Consider the following 14657-nt stretch of genomic DNA (forward strand, 5'->3'; position numbering starts at 1 on the left):
ATAATTGCATTTCCATGTTGTGTGTACTGTGGGAGACCAGATATAGTGAATGCAGGGTCCGGGGTTTAGTAACACTTTAATGCTAGCCATGTTTTGTGAAAGGTTGTAAAGAACAAACCCGACAGTGATTTTAGCCCTTTTACACTCTGTTCAAAATTTAAAAAAAAAAAAGTTTTGGCTTTAGATACCCTTTAACTTGCCAACATCTACTGACTATAACTTACACTGACTTGGTGCAGTTAAAAAACACCCCTGGCATGCTTCCTCAAAATGTAAACAATATTTAGAGAACTTGGATATAGAAATCTTGGACTGCAGCAATAAGGTGATGTCTGCACCCAAGGTCTCTAAAAATGTTTATATTCAAAAAATAAGGATGATAAGTGGGTTATTGCCCCCTAAAGTTGTAATACACCACCCCTAAACACCTAAGATACCAGAGCAGAGCTCTGACATGAGAAGGTAGGTGTGCGTGGGTTTTCTTCGTATATTTTACAATCTCATGAGGAAGGTGAAGAAGTCTATTATAAGGGGATTTTTCTGAAACTTTTTACCTATCCTTTAAATCAGGACTGTCAAACTCCATTTCATGTTGGGTCATATCAGCATTATGTTGCCCTCAAAGGGCCGCTTGTATCTGTAAGACTAGATGTCCAGACCACCCCACCCCCTATTACATCAGATGTCAAGAATCCCAAACCCTCCCTAACATCACTGTGTACCCCCTTTTGGGGCAGAGCTGGAAAGCAGAAAGTGCAGGGTCTGGAGGAGTACCAGAGGAGGAGTGGAGTCAGTTACCAGAGTCTGCTAAATACTGAGATCAGGGGAGGCAGAGGTGAGGGGGTGCTACAGCTGCACTGAGAGGTGCAAGATTTGGCAGAGGAGTTCCATTCTCATCTCTACAGCCGACTGCTGAGACAAGGTAGAGGGGGGGAAACAAGGGGGTACCTGCAGGAGAGGTGCAAGGGCTACATGAAATAGCTTGGAGGGCCAGATTTGGCCTTGTGTTTGACACCTGTGCTTTAAATCAAATCTGGCAGATTTGAATTCATAGACACAGAAACATTGCTGCTGTAAGGGAGACAGCATTAAATATCCCCTGCATCAAGAATCACAGCTTCTAACCTTGCCTGGTCCTGGCATGTTCAACAAAATTCAAATAAAATGAAACCACTTCATTCTCTGGTTTGTCTTGCTCCATGGTGAGATCTATTGTGAAGACGTACAGGCATGCACAAATAAACAGACATCAAGGACGAAACCTAAATGTGATTTGCACAGACAGTGCTTAATTGTAATTATATTTCTTCCCTCTCCATACATTAATGTGCCTTATGCAGGCCATAGACGGGGAGAAAAACGGCCGATTTTTCTTTTAAAAAACAAAAAATCGGTCGTTCAAGCGGCCGACGTTACCATCAATGGTAAAAAAAAAAATCGGCCGATTTTCATCCCGTCTACAGCTGGCAAAAAGTGTCCCTGCAGAGAGCTCCGCTATTTCTTTGACAGTTCTCTGACAGTTCCTTGACATTTATAGAGGTTGCAACAATGTATCTATTTGTTTCCATTTAGGATACAGATGTTTTTATTCGGAAACAAATAGATACAATGTTGCAACCGCTGTAAATGTCAGGGAACTGTCAGAGAACTGTCAAAGAAATAGCGGAGCTCTCTGCAGGGACACTTTTTGCTGGACTGGAATTCCTCTTATTTTCATCCTACTTCTTCTTCCTCTTCTTCATCCTCATCCTCTTCTTCTTCATCCTCATCCTCTTCTTCTTCATCATCCTCACCCTCTTCTTCTTCTTCTTCTTCTTCTTCTTCTTCTTCATCTTCATCCTCTTCTTCTTCTTCTTCATCCTCATCCTCTTCTTCTTCTTCTTCATCCTCATCTTCTTCTTTTTCTTCTTCTTCTTCCTCATCTTCTTTTTCTTCCTCTTCTTCCTCATCTTCTTCTTCATCCTCATCCTCTTCTTCTTCTTCATCCTCATCCTCTTCTTCTTTTTCTTCTTCTTCTTCCTCATCTTCTTCTTCATCCTCATCCTCTTCTTCATCCTCTTCTTCTTCATCATCCTCTTCTTCTTCATCATCCTCATCCTCTTCTTCTTGTTCTTCATCCTCATCCTCTTCTTCTTCTCCTTCTTCATCCTCATCCTTTTCTTCTTCTCCTTCTTCATCCTCATCTTCTTCTCCTTCTTCTTCATCCTCATCTTCTTCTTCATCCTCATCTTCTTCTTCTTCCTCATCCTCTTCTTCCTCTTCTTCTTCATCCTCATCCTCTTCTTCATCCTCATCCTCTTCTTCTTCTTCATCCTCATCCTCTTCTTCTTCTTCTTCATCATCATCCTCATCCTCATCCTCTTCTTCTTCTTCACCCTCATCCTCTTCCTCTTCTTCATCCTCTTCTTCTTCATCCTCTTCTTCATCCTCTTCCTCTTCTTCTTTTTGTCTTCCTCTTGCAGGTCACTGCTCATGCGCAGATTTTTTATCGGTAAAAAATCGGCCGATTTGCCCACTAATTGCCGCGAAAATCGGCCGATCGGCAAAATCGGACGATTTTTTTCCAACTTTACCAAAAAAAAAACAAAACGGCCAAAATACCGAAAAACGGCCGAACAAATAGCCCACTAACGATCCGAAAATCGGCCGATTTTATTTTCGGCCGAAAAATCGGCCGATTTTCGACCCATGTATGGCCTGCATTAGGCAGCCAATACATTAGTCATTTTTTTTCATTCAACTAGTAGGTGGAACAAAAAAAATTACCCAATTCCCCCATCCACACACTCGAGGTGAATGAGGAAATCACTCCCGCAGATCTATTGTGTTTTGACAGCAGGGAGACTTCCCCGCCATCCGAATACACTGATTAGCTCTGCTAGGTATATCCAGAGGCGCTGATCGTGCAATTATTTTCCAACAGGAAAAAAATTGGTAGATCAACTTCTGTACAACCAGCCTTCCCATACATGGATCAATGGAAGGATAATAGACCATTCAGTCTATTGTGAATGCTGCTAGACTAATACACTTTACTAACCGATCCATGACTGCTGCCCCTCTCTGCCAATCTCTTCACTGGCTTCCACTAATCCACTGTAAAAAATTAAAAAAGTACTAACCACAATGTACAAAGCCATCACTACATTGCCCCCAGTGACATAACCAACCACATATGCAGAGATCTTCCAAATCATCCTCTCCACTCCTCCCAAAACATCTTGCTTTCTAGCTCCCTTGTTACCTCGCCTCCAGGACTTTCCCGAACCTCTCCCATTCTCTAGAACTCCCTATCCCTAGTATGTTTGGTCAGCTCCTACCCTGTCTGCCTTTAGGCTATCCTTGAAAACTTATTTATTCAGGGAAGCCTAGCCCATCTCCACCTAAGAACTGTACTGGAGTCACCTCCAACAGATCATCCCCTGCAGCTGTTACCTTTTGTACTACCTCCCCCTCCCTTTAGATTGTAAGCTCCATGAGCAGGGCCTTCCTTTTCCTTCTGTATATAACAGTATATAATTTGTAGTGTCCCCCATTATATTGTAAAGTGTGAGCAAATTGTTGGTGCTATATAAATCATGTATCATAATAATAGACTGCAATTCAGCTGTTCCCTGCTGAACCAGCCAAACTTCGATCCATGTACGGCCAGCTTTAGGGAAGATTACACAAACTGCTGTGGTCAAACTGCGGTCCTCAGAGAACTCAAGCATTGACTGCCAGACATTATCAGTTGGAAGATGAATAGGAGAATGGAATGGAATAGAATGGGTCATATAACCAAACAACACAAATTATCAATGTGTTAAATTTGAGCTTCTCTTTAGAAAAAGGAGGTTGGAAATACAGGAGTGAGTTCTAGAGGACCCACCCCTGCATTAATTAATTAATGTACATACAGTATGTAAGAGCCAAGTGATAGCTAAGAGGCCATTTCATTCAGAGAAAATGAAATGTCAAAATGGAAAAAACTAGATATAATCTTCCAGCCTGTAAATCATGAAAACAATGCAAAAAAAGCATATACCATGTCATCAGATATACAGTTGTGTCCAAAATTATTCAACCCCCACTGAAATTGAGTGTTTTGGCCAGTTTGACATTGCTTTTGATCATTCAGTCATCTTGCTTACATTTACATTAAAGAGGCACTTGTAGGTCAGACAAATATAACATAACAGTTATAATGAAATAACCACAAATGTCTTTTCTGTGCTCACAGCATTATCAGTTTTATTCAACCCCCAAGTGACATTCAATCTTAGTACTTAGTACAGCATCCTTTTACAGTTATAACAGCTTTTAAACGTGAAGCATAGCTTGACACAAGTGTCTTGCAGCGATCTACGGGTATCTTCGCCCATTCTTCATGGGCAAAGGCCTCCAGTTCAGTCACATTCTTAGGCTTGCGCACTGCAACTGCTTTCTTTAAGTCCCACCAGAGGTTCTCAATCGGATTTAAGTCTGGTGACTGCGATGGCCACTCCAAAATGTTCCAGCCTTTCCTCTGCAACCATGCTCTAGTGGACTTGGAGGTATGCTTGGGATCATTGTCCTGTTGAAAGGTCCAACGTCTCCCAAGCCTCAGGTGTGTGACGGACTGCATCACGTTTCCATCCAATATCTCCTGGTACTGAAGAGAATTCATGGTACCTTGCACACGCTGAAGCTTCCCTGTACCTGCAGAAGCAAAACAGCCCCAAAGCATGATTGACCCTCCACCATGCTTCACAGTAGGCAAGGTGTTCTTTTCATCATAGGCCTTGTTCTTCCTCCTCCAAACATAGCGTTGATCCATGGGCCCAAACAGTTCTAATTTTGTTTCATCAGTCCACAGAACACTATCCCACAACTTTTGTGGTTTGTCCACATGGCTTTTGGCATACTGCAGTCGACTCTTCTTATTCTTTGGAGACAGCAAGGGGGTACGCCTGGGAGTTCTGGCACGGAGGCCTTCATTACGCAGTGTGCGTCTTATTGTCTGGGCTGAAACTTCTGTACCCACATCTGACAAATCTTTTCTCAGTTCCTCAGCAGTCACACGGGGACTTCTCTCCACTCTACGCTTCAGGTAGCGCACAGCAGTCGAAGTCAGCATCTTCTTTCTGCCACGACCAGGTAGCGTTTCAACAGTGCCCTTTGCCTTGAATTTGCGAATGATGCTTCCTAAGGTGTCTCTTGGTATGTTTAACATCTTTGCAATCTTCTTATAGCCATTGCCCTTCCTGTGAAGAGAAATCACCTCTTCTCTTGTCTTCCTGGACCATTCTCTTGCCTTCACCATGTTTGTAACCACACCAGTAAATGTCTAGAAGGAGCTGAGTATCACAGTCATTTTAAAGCTGCCTAATTGGTGCTTATTATGCTTGATTGCTGCTCGGTGACATCCACAGGTGTTTTCAATACCTGATGGAAAGCACCTGTATGAACCTCTGTTCTTCAGAGTGGTAGTCTTTAAGGGGTTGAATAATTGTGGCAATGAAGAAACCACATAAGAACCATTTACTACTGTATTACATAAACAATTGATGTCATTTTAGTTGCATTTGGGTAGTTACAACGTCCTTGTAGGATTTGATTCTGAATACAATTCCAAATGTACACTATAGTCCCTAAACCCCTTTACAGCATTGGGGGTTGAATAATTTTGGACACAACTGTATTTAGTTTTTACAGGAAACAAATAAAAAGCAAGCACAGAAAATAATTATCCTTTATTTAGAGTGAAGTATAGGTAACAATGACATAACAACAAACAGTTAATTTGGACATAAGAGAGAGGAGGATGGCTCTGCGTTGCGTTTTTTTTGCCCTATGGTGCCTTTCTGCACTGGAAGAGAAAACCGTCCATATTGATTAATTTTTAAGAGTGAGCAGTGTTTAGCCCTGTAGCTGAACTGTCCTTTGAGGATGTGAAAAAAGGCTGTGATGTTATTTACAGGCTGTGTGATTAATATTTCACGTTCAATGAATATAGCATATGTGCATTAATGATGCTGGACAAATCAAATAAATTGCCTTAATTTGGTAGCTTTATTAAATGAGAGAAGAAAAGAAAGTAGGATTATGGACTTGATCACATTGCTGGAGATAAAGAGCAAGAGATTAATATATTGCATGCCATTCAATCATGTGTAAGCTTTCAGCAAATAAATGCAAGCTGGCTAGTAGACATACATGTATACATTAAAAGTCTACTTCCTAACCAAGAAAGTAGAACACAAGGATTGTTATGCAAAAAAAAAAATATAGACCCATAGTTTAGAAACGTAAGGATAAAAAATACACTGAATTAAATGGCAGAATCATGATGGTTTCATTCTAAAGTGTATGGTAACCTAAACCACATGAGCTCTGGAAGGTTTTTGCCCCCTTCTTGACTAGGCCATTTTTTACTAATTGGCATTGGCAATTGCGTTGACATTTTTTTCACATAAATAGAGCTTTTGTTTGTTGGTATTTAATCACCATTTTCATTGGACCAATGAAAAAATACCGAACATTTTGGGAAAAAATTATATTTTCTACTTTCTGTTATAAAACATATCCAATGAAAAATAAATCAAATTTCTTCATAAATGTAGGTCAAAATATATTCTGATACATGTCTTTGGTTAAAAAAAAATCCCTCCTGTTTCTGAGACTTCCTTTCGCGCCTCTACGCTAAACCAGATCCCTTCCCCGTGGCTCAAGCAGAGGCATTCTTTCAAGATCTCCAACTTCCTGGGTTATCCGAGCCAGCACAGGTGGCCCTCAACGCCGGTGTCACCATACCGGAAGTGCTCCAAGCTATCAAATCTTTACGGTCCACCATGGCCCCAGGTCCCGACGGCTTCACGGGTCTCTATTATAAGAAATTTTCAGCCCTGTTGGTGCCCTTTTTGGCTGACTATTTTAATGAGTTACGACAGGCGCTCTTTGTCCTGGCGCTTGAGCCGCTGGCTTTAGCGTTCCAGACCAATTGCAATATATCGGGGGTTCCTTACAGGAGTTCAAGATGAACCTTTTTGGAGACAATGCCCTCCTGACTCTTACTAACCCCCTGATGACGCTTCCTAATTTGCAACAGGTTCTTGAGCGCTTCTCCTTGATTTCGGGTCTCCGTATTAACTTGGATAAGACTGTCGCTCTCAATATTACTTTGGCTTCAGATTTGGTTTTGGGCCTACAATCCCACTTCCCTTAAAAATGGGCTTCCTCTTCTCTTGAATACTTAGGCATTCACTTGACCCCCACCTATACCTCCTTGTTTGCTGCAAATTATTATCCATTGCTTAGCTCTCTATCTTCTCTTATGCATTCTTGGCAATTTCCGCACCTGTCTTGGATAGGACGGGTTAATTCGGTGAAAATTACCATTTTGCCGAAATTGTTATATTATTTTCGCACACTCCCAGTGCAGGTTCCCCCTCATTTTCTTCGGTTGCTTCAGGAGAACTTTATGCATTTTTCCTGGGCCGATAAGCACCCCAGAGTATCCAGAAATATGCTCTTTGCTCATAGACTCCAGGGTGGTCTTGGGGTGCCTAATGTAACTAAGTATTATCAGGCGAGCCAGATTGCCCCGCTGTCTATGTTGCACACCTCTTCTGACGTTCCCCTCTGGGTCCTGTTGGAACTACCTAATTGTGCCCCTATCGAAACGTCGATGCCTCTATGGCTTCCCCCTGCCCTGCGTCCTATGGCACTGAGTCCAATATTGCTTCATGGCTTACAAGTCTGGGACTCGGTGCGTTACTCCAGTGGCCTGATGTCACCTTTTCTGCCTTTACTCCCAATTATTAACAACCCTCTTTTCTCACCAGGTTTAGATCACCCAAGGGCGTTTTCTTGGTGGGTGACTAATGGTTTTTCGCAGGTGTGACACTTTTTGATTTTTCGGTCCTTCCCCACCTGGAATTCTCTTCAGGAATCCGGGGATGTCCCCCCGGCGGAATTCTTTCGATACCTTCAATTGCGGCACTGGCTGGTCTCGCTGCGGGGCACTTCTGCTTTCTTGTACCAGAAATCTGTCTTTGAACAGCTTTGCCAGCAGCGTCCGGGTGCCCCGTGCCTTATATATTTTCTTTATGCAGCTCTGAACAGACGCTCGTCGCATAGTTCTCTTTCATATTTTGTTCAGTGGGAGCACGACCTGGGAGTGGCTGTGGATCCGGAGGACTGGAATAAGGCCTGGTCACTCATAGCTACGTAAATGCTCCTTTAATACGACCACGCTGGAGGCAGCCTATAATGTATTGTTTCGTTGGTATTGGGTTCCGGCTCGGTTGGCCCAGGCTAACCCTGCCTGTAGTGATCAATGTTTTCGGGGTTGTGGCCATCGTGGAGATGTATTGCATATCTGGTGGTCATGCCCGAGACTGTTTCATTTTTGGTCTTGTGTGTTTGGCCTCCTTTTCACCTTGTTTCATCTCTCCATACGCCGGGATGCTCGGTATGCCTTGCTTCATTGCCCCATACCGGGCCTCTTGGCTCACCAGCAGAAGTTGGCTTCCTATTTGTTTTTATCGGCCACTAGAACAATTGCTCAGGCCTGGAAGAGTCCGTTTGTCCCTCTTCGGGGGGTGCGGGATCGTATGAACACTATGATGCTCAACGAACAGATGTTGAGTATCTGCAATGACTCCCAACGTAAATTTTTTAAAATATGGGTGCAATATGCCTTTCCCATGCTCCCCCCGGCTAGTCTGGGGATGTAATGGCATTCGGTATCTGCGCTCTTGGACCCCTGCTCTTTGCTTTTTTTTTTTTTTCCTCCTTTCTCTCTCTCTCTGTTTGTTTTTGGTGTGACTGGACAGCTGCCTTTAGTTGTTATAGTCAGTTACATTAATGTTTTGTAACTTATGTGCCATTGATAGCCCCTGCGTGGGCGTACCTTTTGCCCTGTAGGCGTTAGAGCACTGTTTTTTGTTTTTTTTTTGCATTTTTTTATCTGCAATTGATAGCCCCTGCATGGGCATGTTTTGTTGCCTCTGTTTTATACTGTTTAAAAAATTTATAAAAACCATTGAAATACAAAAAAATCCCAGTAAGTGTATATTAATTGGTTTGTGTGAAAGGTATAGTGCCTACAAACTATGGTATATATATTTTAAAATTGATCAGTTCTGATGTACTGATGGCCAATCTCTTTTCTTGAGACCCCTAAAATTCAAGGTATGGCAAGTTTTTTGAAGTTGTAATTTTTTGACACAATTTTTGGGAAAATGAAGAAATTATAGTAGAACTATAGCCATTTTTGTACCATTTTGAATAGAGTAAGGCAGGGTTATATCTCCTGACAGATTTTTTTCCGCCATCTGTGTCCCATTGTGGAGATTTCCCTTAATTTCCTGTCCCAAAGCCAAACAGGAAGTTAGAGGAAATCCCTGCAAATTTATGTGAATTCTTGGGGACCCCCAGGCCATCAAAACTAGTATCACCATTGGAAGATTTTCTGGGGACAACCCAAAATGTGGGATTTTCTTTCACTTTCAATGATAATGGTAAATAGGACAAATAGAGGTATACTTTAAATAACATTTGTTTTAAACATTTGGTTTTTTACATACTGTCACCAGCACAGTACAACATCATTATATGACTTGTATGGTGGTGATCAGGGACTCGTGACAATATGTTTAAAAAAAAAAAAAAAAATTTATGATTTTTTTGTTCAAGTTTTTTCTTTTTAAACATTGTTTTTGATCAGAGTAGTTTAGTGTCACCATAGAAACACTGTACTTCTCCTAGGAGGGTGATCAGGGATTTTTTTTTTTTTACACTTTGATTTGCTGTTTAAGTGATGATCACTGTAATAGCAATGTTTTGCACTGTCATGAATAGATTACATTCATAACAGCTGTGATTACTACTGATCTGTGAGTGGCTACAGTTAATGACATGGTACAGGGTTCTGTTACTGGCTCAAGTACCATGTAATAGCTGTGGACCAATCACTATAGGAATCACAGCTACGAATTTATTCGTAACAGCTGTGTTGACATTGTGATCATATGATTATTATTATTATACAGGATTTAAATAGTGCCAACAGTTTGCTCAACTCTTTACAATATAAAGGGAGACAATACAGCAACAATACAGTTCAATGCAAGAGAGTTAGAAGGGCCCTGCTCCTTGGAGCTTACAATCTATGAGGGAGGGGCTGGTGGTACAAAAGGTAATACCTGTGGGGGATGGACTGGTAGGAGGAATAGAAGATTCCGTAATTAGCTGAAGGCAGGATAGGCTTCCCTGAAGAGATAGGTTTTCAGAGATCGCCTAAAAGTGGGCAGAGTAGGCGATAGTCTAATAGATTGGGGTAGAGAGTTCCAGAGGATGAGGGAGGCTCTAGAAAAGTCCAGGAGACGAGCATGGCAGGAGGAGACAAGGGAGCTAGAGAGCAGGAGGTCATACGAGGAGCAGAGAGGACTGTTTGGGTGATATTTGGAGACAAGATTGGTGATGTAATTTGGGGCAGAGTTATAAATAGTTTTATATGTTATTGTTAATGTTTTGAATTTTATTCGTTGGGCAATGAGAAGCCAGTGGAGGGATTGGCAGAGAGGGATGGCAGATATGGAACGGTTAGTAAGGTGGATGAGTCTGGCAGCAGCATTCATGATAGACTGAGGAGGGGATAGCCTGCGATGAGGTAGGCCAATGAGGAGGGAGTTACAAAAGTCAAGGTGAGAGATAACCAGGGAGTGAATAAGTTGCTTAGTGGTTTCCGAGGTTAGGAACGGGCGTATCTTGGAGATGAAGGGGAAGTCTACAAGATTTGGACAGTGATTGGATTTTGGACTGAAAGGACAGATGGGAGTCTAGGATTACACATAGTACCCTGGCATGAGGGGAGGGACTGATGGTTGTATTATTGATCTTGATGGAGAAGTCAGGGGAGGGGGCACGGGCTGGAGGGAATAGTATGAGGTCAGTTTTGGAAAGATTTAGTTTGAGGAAGTGGAGTGACATCCATGCAGATATATTATTTAGTAGGTTAGTGATGCGAGAGGAGACTGAAGGGGTGAGGTGAGGAGTAGAAAGATAGATTTGTGTGTCATCAGCATAGAGATGGTACTTAAAGCAATGAGAGTTTATCAAGTGACCAAGGGAGGAGGTGTAGATGGAGAAGAGAAGGGGTCCAAGGACAGAACCTTGAGGGACCCCTACAGAAAGAGGAAGTTAAGAGGAGGAGACAGAGTTATAGGTAACGCTGAAGGAGCGCTACGATAGGTAGGAGGAGAACCAGGAGAGAGCAGAGTCTCGGAGGCCAAGAGAGCAGAGTTTTTTGAGGAGGAGGGGATGGTCAACAGTATCAAAAGCCGCAGAGAGGCCAAGTAGTAGGAGTACAGAGTAGTGGCCATTGGTTTTAGCAGTTAGTAAATCATTAGTGAGTTTTAGTAGGGCAGTTTCAGTGGATTGGAGCGAAAGCCAGACTGTAAAGGGTCAAGAAGGTTGTTGTCAGTGAGGAAGGAGCTTTTCTTTGTTTCAGTTATACAATTTTGCAAAAAAATAAAATTTCTTCATAAATTTAGGTCAAAATGTATTCTGCTACATTCATTTGGTAAAAATAATAATAACTGAATTTGTATTTTTTTTTCAAATGTTTCTATTATTATTATTTTTTTTTTTACTATTTTATTTTTCAGCACACTGTGACCAAAGCAATACAATGTTACCATAGTAACATTGAACTACTCTGGGCAAGTGATCAGGATTTTTTATTTTATATTGCTATGATTGCTAATACCAGTGTATTTCACTGATATTTGCAATTATTGTTACTGAATGAAACTGATTCATTCAGTCTTTTGTTGTCATTAACTGTGATTGCTCAAAGCTGATCACATGATACAGATGGGCTGTGATTGGCCCTGTCTGTATCATGTGACTGCCTTGACCAGTCACAGCTTACAACATAATTGTATACAATGGATGACATGACAGGAAGCCATCCATTGTATACAATCGACATGTGATCAGCTATGATTGGCAACAGTGGTCACATGACACTGGCAATGGGCCGGTGTAGTGATATGTCCCATGGACACAGCTGGTGACAGATTGTGCAGCTGCATGGCTGCACGGCCACGTGACCGGCTCGTTTTGACAGGACGTCATATGACGCCCAGTCACAACGGCGAGTGTCCCGCCCGGCCATCAATCTGCTATAGGCCAGGCGGGAACATGTTAAAAAGGTACATGGAATGGGAATCAGACTTGTAGGAGATGTTTCCCAGGGTGTTTGCTTGCAGTTCTTCCAGCATGCAGTAGAGTTCCTTTTTGTATCTTCCTGCTGCTTGAATTATCCTGCTTTAGTTCAACTGCTGCTTCACACTCACACAGGAAAAATGCCCCCCCCCGCCATCTGTGACCTCCCCCATGAGCTGGTCTAAATTTATAGGGAAATGATCAAATGAGCAACTCTTCTTCGCCCCAATTAGGAACTGATAATGATCACATGAATTGGGGAGAGATGTTGGTCAAAAACAAGCCAGCCACACAGACACAGGCCAAAGTCATAAAAGATGATTGATTCTCTGATCATAGATAGGCAAAAGGAGGTGAGAATCAATCACCACAAACAGACAAAAAGATATAGGGCTGATTATCCTCAGTTTTTCAAAAAGTCAATGCATTGCAGAGAGACAGTTTAAGGTGGAGATGAGACAGCAGCATTTACCTGTGAAAAAGCAGAGAGGATATGTTCAGGGGGCTGTGTTCAACTGCTGCTTCACACTCCAGCAGAAAATGCACTTACGCAGAAAAAATGCCCCCCCCCCCTTCACCCCCATCTGCAACTGTGCCCCCCGTGATTACGTGATCACATAGCGATCACACGATACCCAGCTGCTCATAGCAGCTGGGTACCAGGAGCCACAGTCCGCTGTGTCTACATATCCATATGATAAATCAATAACATGGCTCATATTTCAATTATAGTATGCATAATAATATTAGAAGATGACAGAATCCACATGAAAAGGCTCAACATGTTTCAAACACTTGTCTTTCTTAGGAGCAAACATAGACAATATCTGAAACATAGTATACATCATAAAATATATGTTCCAGTCACTTCAGTAATTGAAATGAATCAAAAGAATTTTTTTTTTCATAACATTATAATAACATGCATTGAAAAAAATTCCAAGTGACAGGGATATTCAGGAAAAGGACTACTGTGGTAATGTTGGTAACAGACTGCAACATAAATGTCATTTTTGATTTTGCCTTTACCACTTTAACTATACTATTCAAAGAGTTTTCTTATACTGATGTCAAAAACACTTCCTGTGTTATCTCAAATAGTTTCTTATCCCTCCTAGTTCTTAACTTGGAGTACAGAATGATTAACCTTTACAGCATAGAAATCTGGGTGTGGAAGGTTTGAATAGTTACAGTAGGCAGCTCATACATTTTTTCTTTCAATCAGTGGGTTGAACAAAAAAACTGACCCGATTCGACCATCTATGCATTCAAGGAGGATGGAGGAATCCTCCCGCTGAGATATTGTATACTTACAACGGGAAGAATTCCCTGCCAAGAGAATACACTGATCAGCGCTGCAGTCTATACCCTGTGGCGCTGATTAAGTGGGAAAACTGACAGGGTGTTTGTACAGAAGTTGAAGGGTAGATCGACTTCTGTACAATCACAGTGCTAAGACATGGATGGAAATTCAGACGCTCCATTCTCTACTGACCTACTCTACATTTGATACGTGTAAGGCCAGCTTAAACGACTGGACAGGGCTGACACTACTCAGTCCACAGAAATGTTGTCTGTTGTCAGCCCGCAAAAGGGCTAAAGAGCTGAGAGTATTTCTGACAGATTGATGGGTATTTTTCTATACTTAATAAAACAAAAAGAAAACCAACACTGTGCATAAATTAAAAGTGAGCAGCAAACACAAAAGAGGATATCCTCTCTAATTACATATAATAATAATAATAAGTGTTGCACTGTTAAATCTAACAAATAAAATATTATTCACAAAATTATTTGTAATATATGGTGTATATAAAAAAAAATCCACAGAAAATGAAAAAAGTGCAAGTCCCTCAGAAAAAGAAACACAAAAATAATAATTAAACTAGAACAGCAGTGAAAAAGTATAGTCCACACTGAGTAAATAAAAAAATATTAGTATTCCACACCTCTCACTGACGTGTTTCATCATAAATAGACGTCTTTCAGGGCTGAAGATGTCTGTTTATGACACCCCAGAAGACGTTGATTTATGACGAAATACATCAGCCAGAGCCTCCCCCATGACGTCATCATGTACAGGAAGTGAATCGGAATTTGATGCCATCTTTGTTGGCTTGGTGAATATATCAATATGCATATCCTTATTATTATTTGTTTTTAAACTTGATTTTTATTAAAGGTATTTTACATGTTTTTCCACTATGAGGAGTGTTTTATCTGCTTATTTTGCATGAATATACTTACTTGTGTTGAGTTTACCATACATCTGAGGAGCAATACTGGTGATTAATATCGGGATTGACATGGAGAGTTGCCATTGGTGTTGAGCACATATAACACTTATGACCACTCTGAATCTTTACATCTGGTAAGCCCGCATCTTACGTTCACTGTGGTGGCGGGTGACATTGGTGTTAGTGGATGAAGAGAGACGCATGGAATACTAATATTTTTTTATT

Source organism: Staurois parvus, unplaced genomic scaffold (assembly GCF_062004578.1).
Source record: "Staurois parvus isolate SC_StPar_1 unplaced genomic scaffold, SC_StPar_1.0 ptg000225l, whole genome shotgun sequence".
Classification (NCBI taxonomy): domain Eukaryota; kingdom Metazoa; phylum Chordata; class Amphibia; order Anura; family Ranidae; genus Staurois; species Staurois parvus.